Here is a 20,014-nt window from a genome sequence, read left to right as displayed (position 1 = left end):
GGGACACTTTACCTCCAATATGGCCTGAAATATGAATACAGCAGCTACAATATACACTGCCAAGGAGCAGATGATGTCTCTTTTAAAGCCAAATCAAAGGCTTAAAAGCTTACATTTAAGCTTACATTTATTCATACAGGAAAACAAAAAGAGTCAAAGACCACTGAATCTACTCAGCAATAGACAGGAAGTAGCTACTACAAAATAAAACAACAAAAAGTGAACATTCAAATAACTGTTTTGGGTTGTTGTATTGAATAAGCTCACAAACTTAAAGACAACACTAAAATGGGCTCAAACTAAATAAGTCTTGTCTTTTTTTGCTTTCTGTTTCCATTTAGTTGTGTTTTGTTTCTTTTGTTAACTCATGCTTAGTGTGTTGTTGTATTTTCTCTGCCAAATCAGACTGGTTTAAACATTTTGTTTTTAAATGGCCCGTTATGTCGGGCCATGAAGGGAAAAAAAGGAAGCATTTGTCGGCTGTATATGAAGAGCCTTTGAAATGGGACAGACTTCGACGCCCTGCTGCGACATGATCGCTCTTCAAATGCGCTCTTTGAAGGATACGGCCCTTTAAAAATGGACATAGCCAGTATGTATGTGTGTGTGCGTGTGTGTGGGATGTGACCTTGAGGCTGGATTCATTCATTCCAACTGTGCTCCCGGCTGGAGGGGCGGGATTGGTGCACATCCTTAATGATTTCACCAATCAGAGGAACACACCCACCTGCTCACGCTTGAAGAAGTTGGCCAACCATCAGTTTGGAGGCAGCTTTTGTTTAGGATCAGCTCCCCTATGTGCCTCCCGTACATAAAGCTCACTGTAACGGATTGTGATAGATGTGCTTTAGCAGAAGTAGATGTATTGTCTTTTCTTTTCTGTCTTTGTCTCATGGCATTTGTTAGGGCTTTTTTTTTGGGTGTCTCACGATTCAATTCCTGGGGTCACGATTCGATTCAGAGTCGATTTTCTGGATTCATTGATTCATGATTCAAAGTCTATTTATGAATTAGTATATACTTCAGGATAATCCAGTCATATGTGAGACTGGCTGAATTTATTGTTGCTCTATTTATTTCATTCTACTGATTTTTGGAAGTTATGAATCGATTTTAAATCTTACAAGAGAAGAATCTCAATTTTTACATAAATCGATTATTTTTTCCACCCCTAGCATTTGTTTAGTTTCTGGAGTGGGCCAGGTAAGAGTTAGTTTTAGAACCACACAAACACTTAGCAAATAAAGATTATGGTTTTTGTTAGAAACATTAGGTTTATGGGTGCTGGTTCACTTGTTCATTTTGATTAGTTAGAGTAATCAGTTATGTTTATTTCCACCTTTGGTGTGTTATTTTTTTCTGATTGCTTTGCTCAGCACCCTGGGGTTCTTTCAGTGTGCTCATCTTTAAAAAGAAAACCTCACTTTACCAACAACTGGTTTTCTGGTGCTTCATTTTCTTCTTATGAGCTGGGCCATAAAAATCGATTTTTCATTTTAGACTAATTTATATAAAACATGAAGACATATGATGACAGAAACTCTCCCTGCTGGAGCCCAACATGTGCTGATTGAGGGTTTAAGTTGACAATCTTATTCTAAATGTGAAAATAAAGTTTTGGAATTTGCACATTTTAAAAACAAAAACCCAGATATAAAATGTTGTCATGCAGATAATAACCACTTAAAGAAGTGATTGTATTTCACAATAAAGTATTCAATTTTAGCTTCAGATCTTGACAGCCTGTCTGTCCTTCAGTACATCACCCTCATCCAGTGCTGGGAGTTCTTTTTTGTCTGATTCGTTTTTTTGCGCTTCATTAAGCGGTGCTAGATTAGTCCTCGGTGGGACGGTGGCGGAGGGAGACTAGAACGCCTCTCCTCCGACCTGCCGAGGTGCAAGCAATTAAGGAGCAGGAAGAAGGAGTCTGTCAAGAGCGCCAACGCCAAAGCTCAAGACACCTAACCCACTTAGACTCCTCCAGCTCTTTAATAAAGAAACTTCTGTAAACTGTCAAAATGATAATAGCCTGGGCCACACTCGGTAATTGCAATTAGAGGAGGTAAAGTAGGATAGTGCTGCACACACACACACACACACACACACACACACACACACACACACACACACACACACACACACACACACACACACCCATGCATCCCTCCTTTGAAACCACAAGCTATTTTTTTTCTGATCAGCAGAAACACAAAATAACATGACAGTTACACAGATAGTAGAGCATGTTTTACATGCTTTATTAAGAACTTTATTTACATTAAATTAAGCATTAGAACTAAAATATGCAAAACTGTTTAAAAGGGTGTTTTGTAAATATTACAAATGTAACCCCCAGAAAACCTTTTTTGATCTTTTTAATACACAAGAAATGTGAAAATCATGACTCAAACCTAGATGTTTTACTTTAATGAACATCATTATTCAATTAAGAAGGATGTATGAGGGTGGAAAAGAGAAGAAGGGACAGAAGTGAAGTGTAGTGTGTAGATTGAAAGAGAGGAAAGACGGAAATAAATTAACTACTTTTTTTCCAGTGGGGAAGAGAAAGATGGAAACGGTGAAAAAAAAACGTGTTCTTGTGATTTAGACCCCAATTATGTCAACTTATGGCCGGAGTCTAAATGTGAAGACCCTTTTAAGTCTAAATTGAAACCACCACTGAGGTAATCAAGGAGAAAAGGTCACAGTTAGAAGATTTTTGTCCGTCAGCGTCCTTATTGATCTCAGAGGATGAACCTTTGGTGTCAGAGAGTAGAACTTGACATGACTGAAAGTAACTAAAGTGGGATAACTCAGGTTTGTGGCAGGATCTGATAGATTAAAACTGTGGCAGAAAAAAATAATTTACTATTAAAATAAAAGCTGCATCTTGATTTGGCATCATCGACTTCCTGCTTCACGTTCATCCCTCTCCTCTCACTGCACATTATGGCGCACAGCCTGCCTCCACATTACGTTAATATGAAGCAGTCATATATTCTACATTCATATTCTTACTCAGCCGTATCTGATAGCTGACAAGCATCAGCTGCAGAGGACGAATGTGGAGGCGAGGTGGAGGAGTAAGGAACCTCGGCGTTTGATGTCTTATCTGCTGCTTCGACTGGATATCGATCAGCAGATCAGCGGGAGTGATTCCAGGTGTAATCTTCCCCCTCCTGACAAACACACACACAAACACACAACTGTTGTGTTTTCTCTCCGTCGTCTCGGGCTTGACTAAAACGCAAGTCTGATCTAAAAATCGATTGCAGTCAAACACACAGGCATGTGATGATGAACTTGTGTGTCAAACGACGGGAACTCGTCTTCTTGTCGGAAACATCAGAGAAGTGACCGGATCGCCCCCCGAGCTCTGTTCAGCTTTTGTGTTTCATAAATTCAATGAGGTTTTTATTGCCTGATTCAATATGCAGCACAAAAGGCCACAAAGACAATAAATGAAGATGGAGTTTTATTTGCATCTCTTCCTGCGGGGCTAAATTTAAAGGATCAGTGAATCAAATCATTAAAATAAAAACCCCTCTCTGCCAAGCGTGAAGGAAGGAGTTAATTACTCAGATTTAAAGGTTTTGGGGCCTTTTCCGTTTCCTATAGACGCTGGAACCGGGGCTCTTCTTCCGCACTGAAGGATCCATGGCTTGTTTGTGCATGGATTAACAGCAAAGGAAAAGCAAATCAAATAAAATTAAGTATTAATATGCAATATGCATAATTGACAAGCCATCGCTTGGAGTGCTGTTCAAAAAACTGGCAACAAGGTAATAAAGTAAACAAGCAGACGGATGAAATCCAGCTCACAGTGACTCCCAACAGCCTGAACGAGACGAAACAACACGTCTGATATACAGAGCTGCTGTATATTTTATTTAAATTGAATTCATCGGTTCTGCTTGTGGTTTTCAGCAAATGCCTGTAAGTTGCTTTAATCATGAAGAGATTTACCTGTGTGCACTTGTTAGGAAGGTTCAGTTGATTTTTGGAGATACAATCTTTTTTTAATTATCATCCCTGCACAAGAAACAATCTGTTACACATGAAGGAGCTGAGAATTCAGGTGTTACATTTAGAGGTGTTGTACATCCTATCTGTTTTGTTATTGTCGTTAAAGCCCATTTACATGTCAAACTTCACGTTTCTTTTTGTGAGCCTTGGCAGCAGGATCTCCCAAATGGGAATCCCTGACACCTGCCTGACTGGTTGAACCAAACGGGAAGCATCAACCAGCTTCTTCACAAGCTTCAGGCAATAAATCAGACAGAGAAGAAGATCAAAGCATCTGGACCAAGCCTCTGGTGTTGATGAATGACGCCAATACAGAGGTGCAAGAAAACTGCAGTTCCTCCAGTGTCCACTTGAGAGGCTGGTTCCAAAACTCAAGGAATCCCCATTAGGTCCCATATTAAAATGTCCAGTCTTACAGCAGAAAATACACTTGATCTGTTAGGATAAGAGATTTGCAGGGTTTGGCTGAGTTGACTGACAGGTGGGCGAGTTGTTGCTGTTAGTCAGAAGGATTAAGGTCTGCCTCAACACCAACTCTTTCCCCGCCGCTAGATTGAAGAAGAATTAGCTGGAGAAGGCATTTCTACCAGTGCAGCCGTCATAGTTGGGCTTCAAAATGCCTCTTTAGAAATCATTGGTTGACATTGGTGGAGATTACATGTTCTACATAGTCAGTTCTCTGAACTTCACTTTTGCCAAATTTCTAATCTTCACCCACATTGACGACATTTGCTGCCGTCAAATCCATAAACAACTCTGTTCTCACTCTAGTTCAAAGACTATTTTGGTGAAATATTCCTGAGCAGGAAACATCCAACAAAACAACACTGTTCAGATCTCCGACTCTGAAGCGTGATCTCACAGAAATGCATGCAATCACAACAACTCCTTCACACTGTTGTACTTTCTTTTGGCATCCTTTGTGTTAAAATATGTCAGCACCACAGCGCCACAAAAACAATGCTGATAGAAAGCCTGTACGGATGCTTTCCTTGTGGTGAACACACATATAGTCTTCAGAGTCAGGTCAGGTCTCGTAGGAAAGACATGACACTGACTTGTTGTTAAGAGTTTGAGAAAGATGTCACGCTATGTGATGAACTGCAGACCCGCTGCCTCTCCACCTGCTGCGCTCCACCTTCAGCCCTCTGCAGACTCCTCCTCCTCCTCCTCCTGCAGACTCCATTAGCTCTGCTGTCTATCAGACGGCTGTGATGTGAGATTAGACGGCGGAGCTGCGACCTCCGAGGTCACGTTTCTCTCCTCTCTGAAGCTTTCAGCTCTCTGTCTCGTGACCTTCTGCTGCTGCTGCTGCTGCTGCTTTGCACAGAAAGACAGAGCACTAAAACCAGTCCAACACAAAGACTTCAGATACACATCGTCTGAGTTCTGACCCGTCTACTTCCACACTATCTTCAGAAGGACCGGTTCATTGTGAGTTCTGAGTAAATGAAGAGTTACTGAACTATAGCTCTGCAGGAAACTTGTTCTGTTCGGAAGAAAATCTCAGGTTTTTCAACAAAGTATGGTTTCAGGGATGAAAGTGTGACGGCCAAATTCCGCCAGATGCGTTTTCAGACCGTCTCCGCTTAGTTTTGGCAGCTGATAGATTTTCACTTTATTCAATGTGTGTGCTTCCACTGGCACCGCTGCGCTCCGTCTCAGCTCTGGCAGTCCAGAGCCGTCCGAAGCAGGGACAGGAAGACAGACACCGAAACAACATTAAAACATCCCGTTTACTTTCAAAATAAAATACTCAGTTTTGACGGTTCAGAACAATGACCGTACGTGTGTTTGTTTGTGTTTTAAATGGGTTTTATACATCTTTTTACCACATACATTATATTATCTCACGTTGTAAAATTACTGCGGGAATTCCTTTGTCTCTGCACTCTAGCTGCCCACTGTGACCGCAGCCTATGGGTGCTGATGGACGAGGGCGCTCGTGTTGGGGAGCAAGAGCTGATATGCAATGCACCCGTATGTGGTTGAAGTGCTGGGTGAGGTTGATTTGTACTGGAGGGAAATTAGTCCAACTACCCATCTCATTCTGTTATTTGAGTTTAATAATGATAAATTATGCTGATATATTTTAATAGTAATGTTGGTATTAATCATAAGCTCTGTCCATTTTGAATCATTAAAAAGCTGCTTTACTTGACGAGTTGGAGGTGTGAAAGTTATGATCCGGGCTTTATGCATCTGTTGCATTGAGGAGAAACTTACTGTAAACAAAGAAAAAACATGCAGGCCACAAACTTCCGTCTCAACTTTCAAAATATAATTTGAAAAAAAAACAATTTGTACCTGGAGAATTGACCAATAAATGTCTCGGGTGAGTTCTCCGACTACCTCAAAGCTTTGTGTGGCTGAAGGTCTCACAGAGGAAGAAGTTTCTGTCGCTTGTTTTGACTGCACAGCAGAGACAACCTGTCACCCCCCTGTCTCACCTCCACCCACCTCTCCCCAGCGAGGCGCCTTCTCTCTGAAGCAGCGAGGACGGATCTGTGAACCAGCGCTGGTGGTAAAGCAGGCATGTTAAATTTTGCATGCATTCCCTTTGAAGTGTCAGGAGATTCAAAAAAAGGGGGGGGGGGGGGGGGGGCTCGTCTGTGTTTTTAATGTGTTCATTGTGTGATTGGATGATGAAGAAGAAGAAGAGGAAGTCAGGTATAGCTGGGCTTTAATTCAACAGTAAAGAACAGGGGGAAAAAAAACATTTTTCAAGAGGAAGTTGCAGATTTTCTTCGACCAAAAAGTTGTCCGGGTGCTTTTGAGTACTATAGCACACAAATTCAACTTTTCACATTTCACTGTTGCACATTTCCTCTTCCTTCTAGACTTGTCAATATTTGTCTGTGTTTTTGATTCTACTGGTGATGTTGGATATTTTATTGTCATTTGTATTGTGTCTGATTTTTAATTTAGACTTAAATTGAGTACAAATTTGCTGTCTATGTTGTCCTTCTGCATTTTGTCATTTTATTTGCTCCTGCTGTGAAAAATACAGTTGTTAAAAAATATTACCACAAAGTTATTTTGATAATCTTATAATCACATCAAAATGTCGGTGATCAAACAAAACCTGGACGTGCACCCAGGGGAGCTCAGATCAGGCCTCATGTCAAACCAAGAGTAAGTGTTATATTATTGAAGTGAGGGACTTAAATTAAAACCTTTTCGCCTTTATCAGATAGGACAGCTGCAGACAGACAGGAATTGTTCAGAGAAGATAGTGGGGGAATCACATGCAGCAAAGGGCAAAGGTCAGATTCGAACCTAGGCCGCTGCCATGAGAGCCATCGCCTCTGTAAATAGGGCAAACGACATATCTGCTAGGCTATTCATTTTTTTACATTTTCCTCGATGTTCCATATTTTAACAGAACTCAGGTTATTTCATTCTTAACATTCACAAGAAGTTTTTGGTGCCTAAATGTACCCGGACTGTGACAGGATTTTAGTTTGTTTAGGCGACAACACGCTGCAAAGTTTGGGAAAAGATCTCGATTTGAGAGTAAAGAAAATCTGTCCACATTATAATGAATTCCACATTTGTGCTTACAATCACATGCTTCTGTATGATCATGTGATGACTAATTGCTGACCAATTAGCGGCCCTGCTGCAGAAACCGCTACATGTGGATTGATACTACGTAATATACTGAAAACTGTCCCCCTACTTATGCAGCATTTACGGCCATTTGTTTGCTACAGCTGCCAGGTGTTAAGGAAAAGACTGGGTCTTCTTTAAAAAAATGTAACTATATTTTTGTGAGGTGTTCAAACATATTTTCGTCATCTGTTTGAACCAGAGGGCTTCCAGCTAAGAGCCACAGAGAGGGATTGAAGGACGAACTAACGCGTTGATGGTGTTGGTTTTTATAGTTGGGTTTGCTGACAACAAGATTACATTTGCAAAAGATGCAAGGCACAGATTGACTGAAAAAAAAATCAAATACAAGTTTGCCAGCTATTTTTATTTTTTTGTTTTGGAATTCTTGAAGTTTCAAAAAGGATTTGTGTGTCTTTTTTTCACTTGTGGGCTACCAAAAAGATGTTTGTTTGTTTGTTTGTTTACAACTGAATGCAATATTTGGCATTGTACAGAAAAAAACAATAGCCTGAGAAAAGCTTCAATGGATTAAAGGTATTTGGATTGAAGAAGGCTTAGATAAATTGTTGAGCTCTGCAATATTTTGCAGTGAAGCCTGAAGTGGAGAGTAGGAGACTAGTTATTTGCAGTGTAGAGGCAGGGTGTCTGCATCCTAAGTCTCCCTCCTTGATCATCGCTCACTGCCTCGGAGGTATTTCTGCGGGAAGAGGAAGTGACAACAACGTCAAAGGCCTGGAAGCAGTGTGACACCTTGAGAGCCCCCTCACCCTCCAAAACATAAAAAAGAAAAATCCTCCCCTCCCCCGACCAAATCTCCCCACCTGAATCCACAGAGGGTTTGCATTCCAGTTGCTGGATCGTTAGACGGGGGTATTAGGCGTCTTGCCTCGGACTTGCATCATCGACTCCCGTCTTAAAGTTTTGACGCTCCGTCTTTCCCCTCTTTCCCCGTCTCCCTTTTTTTCTCTCCCCGGCATGTAGATTATTCGCATCAGCTTCCCCTCGACATCCTTTGGTGGAAAACAAAAAGGAAGATGGTGGGCTTTTCAAGTGCAAGGTGACCCTGACGAAGAAGCAATCATACATGACACCGTCACATAGCTCCTTGACCCAGGAGGATGCAAACACAAAGGATTATGGGGGAATTACATGAGAGCATGAGAAGAAAATAACGTATTCCTGCCTAGTGTAACATAAGAAACAACATAATTGAGTGCAGGATGATGTAGAGCAGCTGTATGTCAGCTCAGAGCAGAAGCAAGGTCACACAAAGGTCAACTTATTGTGTGTTCATATGGATCTTCCACGTCTGTACTAGGTTCCCCACCACACTGAGATACATAAAAACTACACAAAAATAATAATTTGCCAATTAATGGCGTATCATTCTGTGCTGCTCTGGCAGCAACAGGAAGCCAATATTTTGTTTTCAAAAGGATCTGACTCAGGGAAGAAGGAACCTGTTTATGGAATAATCCAATGATAGACACGTTTAGAGAGATGTCTAAAATTCACAAGGTTTACAGTAAAATGATGTAGTTTATTTTATGTTATCCTCTGAAGAAAGGATTCATGAAAATCTCACAAAAAAGTATAGATCTGGCAAATAGCATTGCTGTTTGGTAAACTCATAACCCATTGGCGATTATTAACTATCATGTTAATAGTTAATAATCCATGGAGTGGATGCAAAGTTCTCTGTAAATCCGTTAAAGGCTGGTAAGAGTGAACGACTTCCAGATGAGTAATAACGGAGCAGCGCCTGTTCATCTTTGAGTCTCAGTTCAATTGTAGAGTCTAAGTTATTCAGCAGATCGCTTCAGCAATATGAGCCTGAAAAGGAAAGCATTTTTCTCATCATTGACTTGCAATGAACGAAAATGAAGTTTGCTGAATTAACAACAAGATGCAGATCTTTAAAAAGTAAAAAGTCAAGCTTTGTCAGGTGTGTTGTCAAGAGGAGAAGGAAACAACTTTTAAAAAGTTTGTTTGTTGTGGCGCCGGTTGACGAGTGGTTAGTTTTCACGCCCGATGTACGGATGCAGTAGTCCTTGGGGCGGGCGGCTCGGAGTTTCAGGTCCAGCCTTTGGATCCTTTATCGGCTTGTCACTCCCCATACTCTCTCTCTCTCTCTCTCACTTATTACTCTATCCAATAGGGCTGGAAATCGTTGGGTGTCTCACGATTCAAATTCGATTCTTGGGGTCACAATTCGATTCAGAATCTGTTTTCAAATCAAAACTATTCTGGATTCATGGATCCATGGATTCAAAGTCTATTTTTGAATTAGTACAATGCATACTTCAGTCATATGTGAGACTGACTGAATTATTTGCTGCTTCGTTTGGTATTCTACTGAGTTAAAGAGCTAGCTTTAGCACTTAGCAGGGAGTGACTGATTAGCCCAAAAAAATTTATATATGGAAGTTATGAATCTATTTAAAAATCTCAGAAGATAGGAATCTTGATTTCTCCATTAAAGGCTTAAAAGCCACCTCAAAAGTCTTGTTCTGTTGAATGAAGGTCGAACTAATCATTTCTCGAGCATTTCAAGTAATCAGGGAAATAGACACTGAATGGCTTTCCAGACACAGGGTTGAGAAGTTTTGTGGCTCAAGTTGAAATGTTTGATCTGTAATGGATTGTTAGCTAGACTTTTATGCAAATATATGTTTATTGAGAAAAATACATCGTCATGGGAGCTGGATAACTTTCCACCTGCTATTTGCTGACCATAGCAACAGCAGGCCGTCCTCACCTACGATCCCTCGGAACCAACAAGTGATGAGAGCTCAGGATCTCCCAGGAAAAAAGAAGAGCCAAAAACAACACAACAACAGAAGCAACATCATAAAGCTGTTTACAGTATTTTGTCTTACCTATAGCTGGGAGCTGTGTGAGCTGACCACTCTGCTGTTTTTTCGACTTAGCCTTCTTATTTTGTTCGCCAGAAACATTTTACAGCCACGGTTTGATGTCCTTTATGTTGTGATCATAACTGACCGTGACTGGATCAAACACAGCTGCCGTGTTTTTTGTCTGGGCTGACTTTTCTGATACAGCAGAGCAGAGATGAATCACAGCATATTAAGTGTTGTGCTGTTACTTTGAGCATCTCGGTGAGGCTGATTCTTTAACATTTATTGTAGTGGGAGATTAAAGTGGCTGGGAGCTACTGTGGATCTTTTTGGAGCAGGGTGAGATAAAGGTTCCCTTTGATTCGATGACAGTCGTGACTCTGTGGCTGCAGCACTGCTTTGGGTCGGGCGTCTGCTGGGAAAAAAAGCTCTGACTTTTCTTTAATATCATTTCTAAAGAACTCACTCGCAGCTCCCGGCGGCTTCGTATATATTTGAGCAGTCAGGGCGCTGAGCACCACAGGTTAAATATATTTTAACATTTGAAATGAAGAGACGCTCCTGGAAAGTGTTTCCGGCAGTCACTCCCTAACAATAGCAGTTGCGACCCCATGCGACCCCTCGGCACCGTCTGACAGCATCGGCAGACAGACACGGCCTTCACTGGAACAGGACATCACTTTGATTGACAGGGGACCGACGTGGAAAGCGTCCGGGTGGATTCATACCTACAACCTCAGTCACCTGCTGTCAGTCAGACAAGGAAAAGACAAGAGTTACTCATTGTGTCGGTGTCATATTAAGATGTCGGATTATTCAGAGTATGTTTCAGAGAAGCAGCAGAGACCAGAATTACAACTCTATCATTCTGTATAACTATTCTACAAAAAAATGTTTCAACAGGTATGTATGAATATGACTTTCTTATACCAGTGACATTAGGCTTTAGTATTACCTGGGGACCTCTGATCATTTTCTTATAACCGCAGAGGACGTCTGTGTTTGTGTCTTTGCAAATAGACCACATCTGTCATGTGTGATGTAAAATTTCCAGGATACATTATCATATTTCAGCAAACACAGATGTCCTCTGATAATAGCAATCCAGACCGAATTGGCATCTCAGTAATTTAGGGTGGTGATTTTTTTAAGTAGGTCTCTAGGTTTACCAGTTAATTATAAATATTGGAAAAAAAGAGTCACCCTTTCATATTTGGATAGATTAAATATTTATTGTGCTTTGTCCCCAACTGATCTGTGAGTTACATTTCCCTTATAAGTTTTACTATCCAGACACATACACGTGCACAACCTATATGTCTGATCTCTTGTCAATATTATTTGACTGTATGTTTTATGAAGTCGCCAAAATTATACATTTTAACAACAAGTGTGTGACTAAGGTTTGTTCTTAATGCCTAAACTAATCAAGTGCAGAATATCATCGGTAGCAACAGCTGCAGAAAACTGTTAAAACAATGGCTTTAGGAGGTTTATACTGTATTTAACATAAGACATCTAAAAGGCTACCTCTCTCAATATGTTAACTGTGGAGGTGTCTCTCTCTCACGCTCTCTCACCTGCAGAGCATGTGTTAGATTGGTTCTTCAACACATACACTCGGGGATAAAGATAAAAAAAAAACAGCATACCCAGGTATTGTTTTGAAACATTGGTTAAAGGTGTACATCAGGGCTGTGTCGTCTGCAGAACGCGAGGTGCACTACATCACCTTTTTGTAACAAATTTAAAAAGAAGAGTGCTAAGAGCAACTGGTCAGACTGTACTACATGAGTCTGGCAGCATAGTGGGAAGACAGATATAAACTGTTCAGGGTTTTGTTCAGAGGTGATCATTGGTTTAAACAAAACAGGACTCTCCAATACGTTATTATTCTAGGTCTTGTGTGGACACTCTGTCACATACAGAAGCACAAGTTAGGACATGATGTTTCCTTTAACGTGCAGAAGATATTAAATTGTCTGTTTGGTTTGCATTATAGTAACCTTTTGCAGGCCTTTAAGGAAAGCCTTTTCTGTCTTTTTAAGGTACACTTCAACATCCATTTCAAGGTGCTCTTCAGATTCTACTTCCAGATGCCCTTTCACATCCATTTCAAAAAGATCTGTTTTTTAATGTACCCTTTAGCATCTTTTAAGAAGATGAATTACTTTAATAATCCCAGAGGGTGGGGGGGGATTCAATTTTTTTCACTCTGTTGTTGGGATGTGCTACACACACATAGTTCAGAATACACACATCACTGGGGTGGTGTTCACGGTCTTGATACTAAAGATCTTTTCACAACACCACTGTCCAAAAACCAAAAGTGTGAGACAAGAAACACATCTATGCAGGTCCTCAAAGTTGAGAATAAAAGGGAAGTCATAAGTCTACAGCTTACTGAATGAAATCTAATATTTCAGCAGCTATTGGACTTCTTATAAAATATAATAACTTTCAGTTTGTCTTAACTCTCAGTCCATATAGCCAACAAACAAGCCAACAGTGTTCAAACACAGGACTTATGATGTCTCCTTAGAGAAATCTATTGGAGGCTATACACTTACATCCACTGCTGATGCTGGATTTAACAAAAAACAACGTAAGGATCAATGCAATAGCTACAGCTTTATTGTTCACAACAACTTAACAACCTCATTTTTAATAAAGTCAAAGAATGTTCATTCATCTTCTTATTGTTTAAGTGTCCCTTGTGTGAGTGGTGTGTGTGTGTGTGTGTGTGTGTGTGTGTGTGTGTGTGTGTGTGTGTGTGTGTGTGTGTGTGTGTGTGTGTGTTTGTGTGCAGCAACTGAAAGTTTCTTCAAGTCTTCCCACTAAAACATGACTTTGTTACATGCTTGTTATTTATTTATTCTCACATTTCCTTCTTAACCCACGTCATGGATGTTCTTTTGTAACATTAGCCAAATAGTTTCAATACTTTCAGATAGCATTTTAAAAACTTAACAATTTTTAAATGAATTGAGTCATTATTTCAGTAAAAACTTCTCTATCATCACGGAAATATGTTATTAATGATTCCCAGGGATTCAGAAATGTGTGTGTTGCAAGTCCAGGGTGTGTGTTGCCTCACAGGCTTAACTGTTTATTTTCACTGACTTATGGATTCATTCATGAAACATGACACATCAAATGTCCGTGAACAGCTTTCTTTAAATTGACTTCAGTTTCAGAGATACAGACGCCTACTGTTACAAAGCTACAACAGTTTTCTCACAGCACTTCTGCTTCCCTTTGTAGTGACTGTAAGGTCTGTTTTTAAACTCTGTCTGCTTAATGATTCCTTCTTTATCAATCAAAATACATTTCAAAGGCATCCTGTCCTGGCGGCAGCTCTGGTCAGATTAGTTTCTCCTCCGTCGATGTTGTTGACCAACTTGATATCATAAGTCACGCCCCTTCTTGATTGTGATTGGTCAGTGAAGAAGAAGTGACAAGGACGACTGCAGGGGTGTTCCAAAAGTGGAAATTTATTCAGCTGAGAGTATCAACCCAGCACAGCGACAAAAAAAAAAGGAACGATGCAGAGTGTTTTTTGCGCTCTGGATGCTGAGCAATGACGACACTGAGTTTTGAAAAAATAAAAATAAAGCATGGCCAGCGTAAAAAAACACTGTCAGTGTGTCCCCTAATTTAAAGAACACACGTTATTGTTGAGTCTTGTTTGTGTACACCACTCACACTCAGGCCTTCAAAATTAACAGAGCTATGACTTATTAATGCTCACACAAAGCACCTTTAATATTTCACGAGACATTTCGCAGGGATGAGAGCGCGCATTGGTCAGAGACTTGTTTCGGCTGAGTGGAAAATCTGCTCTTTTACTTCACTGTTTCTGTCTGAGGTGAATCACTGTCATCCCTGTGGCATCAGCTTACCACTGAGTTCAGGAGAAGCTCATGACCGAACAGAAAGGAAAATAAAAAGGAGTAAGAATGAACAAACAAAGCTCAGGGTGACCTGAGGCAGCATGGCGGATCATAGACAACACAACCAAACCCATCCAAACACCACAGGCTCACACTTAACACAGAGATCTGCACAGCTTGTTCAAAGTTGGCTGATAAAAAATAAATGTTAAACAGTTGCCTTCAAGTGCCGTGAAACCTTTAAGATAGAACAACACGGAGGTGTCTGATGTTAACTCTACTGTTAGTCTTTGAAAAGTGCTGGCAACTTCTTTGAGAAGAGCCACACACAGGCGTATTAACACAACTTTGAACTGCTGTATTGTTCTAAGCTGTGTGGCCGCAGGACATTTTCTGCATTTGAAAGCCGCACGGGGCTCGGCTGAGATAAACAGCGGCGATGTTAAAATCATGTCTCGTTTTACTTTGAAGGGGTAGAGCATCAAAGGCACAAGCCGTGTATACCACAGCTGAGAGAACATTAATGTTGAACAATGTCTCTTTAAGTGTTTCCATTTATAGTAATTTAGAGCCAAGGCAGTTTGCATCTGCAGCCCAAGCCGACAAACAGTCCCAGGAAGTGAGTCTGGTATTTGCTGAGGTGACGAAAGTACACTACAGGCCGCAGTCAGACATTCAGATGTAAATCCTACAAAGTCAGAATGAACTTAAGCTTCTAACAGTTTTTCTCTCATTTATTAGACTTAATACAACATTTCTAAGGCCAACAATGCCAACAACTTTGAAATATTTGCGACTTCTTGGTGCAGTTACTTCTATTTCTGCTAGAAGTCACCTCAGCAAAACCGGGATAAGATCTACAAGATAATAGGCCTGATTCTCACCTTCCAATTATCCCTAAGCACGTGTCCTGATATTCTAATGGTTCAACCAATTATCATGTCAGATTTTCCTGTGATGTGAGGTGTGTTAGGAGTGATGTCATGTGATATGTTTGGAAGGACGTTGGGGCCGCCCCGATTGAAAATTGTACACATGTACAACATTGATGATGCCATCTCCTGTTGTGTGGTAGGAAGCCGGAGGACAGCTGAACTCTATGGATTGTCACATGGAAATAGCCAATTGGGAAGCGTGCTGGCTTAAGAAGGAAGTACAAAAACTGCCGAAAATCAAATTTGACTTTAGCTTGCGCGGTAACATGTATGGCCCATGTGTCACCGTACGCCCTCCACAAGTCTTTATCCATAGTTTAACTTATTTCGACGTGAATTTTTAGTTAATCCAAATACCAAAACTGAGTGAAATCCAAAGTGACTTAGTGTTTGCTAACGTCTTCTATCCCTCCACATCTATATACTGTATATGGTCACTTATTGCTCAAAATGTGAAAACCAGAGCTTCAAAGGCAACCTTTCAATGTACAGGTGAGATTGTTGTTTGAAACTTTTCCTCAACATTCTGTTGCTTTGTCCTGATACTTACACTCTCCCCTTCAGTCGTGTCAAGCTCTGAGTCAGGATCACTGTGTGAAGTATTATGTCCTGGATGGATTTCTGACAGAAGCCAGACATCTCTCAGACATTTATGTGCTGCTGCTGGGCCTCCGCTCTTCAAACATTCAGCTGTTCAGAATAAATCTGATGAAAACTGAGTGTCTCTTGTCCAGCTTTTGCCATGGCCATCCAGAAGTGTGTGGTATGACTATTAATACACCTTGTTCTAGGAAAATTTCAGAACTTGGGTGATGGTACCAGACACTGGGGTCACCTATGTTTTCATTTCAATTTTTTGCTGCTAATAAAGGAGAAACTGTTTGCAGCAGATGTGTGATTTCAGGTCAACAAAGGCTGTCTGGCCCACACTTTTTAATTTAGAAACTATATTGAAAACAGGAGCTTTAGTTGATTTAAACACAAAGAAAAAAAAGTGTCATTCCTTAATACTGTCAGCTGCATTTGTTTTTTGCTGCGTTTTTCCACAAAGCTGTTTGACTGCTGCCAGAATATTACTGCTCCCGTTCCTCCACAGACTCTCAGCCCACACGATACATCCATTTAGACATTTCTGCCATGGCCCCCTTTAATATTAACGACGGTGGGGAAAAGCATGTAAAAACAAAAGCTGCATTATTCCAGAGGAAATTCATAACATGAAATATTTAGTGTTGTTTTATTTGACTGAAACGCTGAAAGAAAAGAAACATGCAGCGCAAATGCACACATGCTTTTTTCCTCCCATGATTCCACAGGGGTCTCCTGCCAGGCCGTCTCGTGGAGAGTTCTCCTTTTTAGCCTGTGGCGCATGGCCTGTCTGTGATAAAGGGATGTGGAGAGCAAAAGAAAAAAAAAAAGAAAGGCTTTTAAAGTTGTATTTGGCGTCCCGGCGCTCCCCAGTCAGTAGGCAGCAGACTTCTTATGAGATTAGACATTTTTAGGCAGCCAGTCAGTCGACTTCTCCGGTGCCTCTGTCTCTGCTCAGGCTAAGTTTAGCCGCCATGACTCTGCGGGGTTTCAGTGCCCCCGGTCCCTCTCACTATCTGCCGCCGCTGCTCTGAAGGCATGCCAGAACGGTCTCAGTGGTGGGGGGGGGGGGGGGGGGGGGGGGGTGCTTACTGAAGAAGAGGGTCAATAGGAAGATCTACTGCTTTATAAACTCATGAAGAAAGACAAACGCCTTCATATGTTGATTCGGGTTACTGGGTCATCGTTTTTATAGACAAATGGAGGGTGCTGGGACAAAGTCTTGATCCAGCGAGAGAAAACCGTTTTGCATGATGGCGCCAATTGTATTACAATGATAGAATAAAATCTCCCCTCAGATTTTAATTATTTGTTCTATAATTATTGTTTTTCATTGTTTTATGCCACCCCATGTGCTTTGTATGGTTGACGTCCGTGATGTCATCACTCGATGTGACAGTCGTAGAGCAGAGGGGACGTGGGTGCATGAAAGCTTTCCATCAGAACCAACAACATGGTGAGCATAATTGCCTCGTCAAAAGGCTGAATAGACGGAGCACAGTTCCATACTTTATTATGTATGCACATATTTTGTTTTCTGATTGTAAAACTTAGGAAAGACTGACATGGCCCAACAGGCTGCTACAGGGTGATTCATTTCAACCACTTTAATACAGGATTGTTTGCTTCAAAACAAAGCAACTGCGACAGAGCCTTTGGCAAAAGTTCAGAGAACCACAACTTCCCCTTCCCTTTAGACTACTTGCTGCAGGTAGCAGCAAATAGCACACAGACACAGTTGGAGACCAGCTGGTGAAATAAGTGTTGAGTGAGTGTTGAGCTGCTAAAGAAAGCCAGAAAGTTTCTCCAGAAGTTGTTGGAGACCAAAAAAAATAGTTAATATTACATGTGGATGCAAGGGTTCTCTCCTGTGCTCTGGATTCCAAAGACATGCTCGTTAGGACAATTGTTGACCCTTGTGAATGTGAGTGTGGCTGGTTGTTGTCTCTAAATGTCAGCCTTGTGATTAACTGGCAAACACTCCAATGTCCTCTCGCCCAATGACAGCTGGGATTGCCTCCAGCCCCCCTACGACCCCGGACAGGAAAAGCGGTATAGATAATGTATGGATGGAAGTTAAATATAAGGATTGTGTGTCTGCTGTATGTGGAAAGAGGCAACTGACTGCTTAAATGTTCACAACTGCAACTTAAAAGGTGACCAGATGTATGTTGTGTAGCATTTAGAGCTTGTCATTCCTGACCCAAAATATCCAGATGAAAAAAAAGGAAATCAAAAATCTGATCTGATCTGTTTGATATACCCAGGAATATGACATATTGATGAGTCAGTAGTTGAACTTAGAATGCAGTTTTTCCTGAGGGGAAAAATCAGGGGATCATTGATCTTCAAAGTTAATTCTCTATCAAGAACAGATGCAATCAGGATAGTATATCCATCCTGCACATTCCCTGAACAAGAATACTTTTAGCCTGACCAAGCAAGAGGAAAATCCTCAAAGTTCTCCCTCTGTTGACCGTGAACGCACTAAGCTCCTAACCAGGAGTTGTTGGGGTAGCTTGCATGAACTAATCACCATCCTCAGGCCTCTGATACAAATTATGGGAGAAAACACAAGAAACATCTTTGTTACAGAGAGTCTAGTGGCAGAAAAAAAAGCTAATTTAGGATATTAGTTACCTCTGGTGCAAGGAATCGTATTCTGAGACAAAGTACTGGGAGCCTTCAGCTACTCCATTAGTACAGCACTGAGGGGGGAGGGGGAGGGGGGAGGGAAGAATAATGTACCACTGTTTGTGGCACAAAAAAAAAATTCCAACTGCAGCAACTTGTGTGGATATGAATAGTACGTTTTTATGGTAGAGGAGAGAAAACAGCATCTACATGCATCTATATTCATCTTCATTTGCACTGCTTTCAAATCCTGCCATATCTAAAGAATAATGATGTGCATTTTGCAAAATATGTTATTAAGATAAAGTAAAACGGCTGTATTTGTTTAGAAAGTGAAGCCCTTTTACACTTTTGGTTTCACAGATCTGTGTGTAGAACACAGAGCTCAGCACTACCTGGACCTGAAAGTTAATGTCGTTAAAACCTCATTAACTCTGTGCTCGTTGTTGCTGCATGCTGCTGTTAGGTTCAGTTCGCAGCGGCGGTGCTCTGCTTGCCATCCCGCCTCCCTCCGACCTCTCTGATTGGCCGGCCTTGCTTTGAAGCCTCACCAATTAAATCCATTGTCCTGGCGGCGAGGGCACTCCCCCCTGTAGGTTAATTATGTCATTACCCGCTTGTTGGTGAGATTGTTTGATGAAATATGAGCGTAATAAAAATACATGGCCAAAGGCGATATTAAAATGAGGCCCGGAGCTGGGAGAGATCAGATCTGCTCCGCTCCGCTGTCAGCTTCATCATTCACATCACGAGGCAAATGTTCGCACTGATACGGGCGGGCAGGAACACAAATAAGATGCTCGGAGCTCTCAGACAGACACAGATTGGGACTGGAGGGGACCGCTCATTCATCCCAAAATGTTATTTCTATGCAAATGAAAGGGGCAGGAATTAGAGACAGGAAAGCGAAGATGGTCACGAGTCCCGCCGGTTACCATGGGGACTGAAATCTCATATCATCAGAGTCAAGTGGGGCATGAAGCAGATGAGTTGAGAGCCAAGAGGGCAGAAGAAGAGATGGGGTAGTTTTAACAGAAGTAATATTCAGATGCTCACTGTGGTGGTTTCCTTAACAAACCCATCGACAACTAAAATGTCATTAAGTAAAACGTTTACGGTCTTTTGCAGTCTTGTTGGAAAACACAGTATTTTGGCTTTTTCTCTTGGTGGTTTTCTCTAGTGGTTTACAGATTCAAGAGTCTTGGGAAGATAAATCATGTACAACAAATCATCAGAGGTTTTGCTTTCAACATCCATTTCCATTGCTTTTGAAATATAATGTGCATGGACTGGCGGCTGGTAGAGCAGTAAACATCAACAACAATAACATGGAAAATGCTGCGCACATAGCTGTGTGTCGTTGGTTTGGATAGGAGCTGAGTCATTTTGTACTTTGGTCTTTTTGCCGGTGTTTTGTTCCATTGTTTTAAGGTGACCTTTACAAGGTGATTCACAGGTTTTTAAA

Source organism: Labrus mixtus, chromosome 10 (assembly GCF_963584025.1).
Source record: "Labrus mixtus chromosome 10, fLabMix1.1, whole genome shotgun sequence".
In the NCBI taxonomy this organism is placed as follows: domain Eukaryota; kingdom Metazoa; phylum Chordata; class Actinopteri; order Labriformes; family Labridae; genus Labrus; species Labrus mixtus.
Note: the sequence above shows the minus strand (reverse complement) of the source record.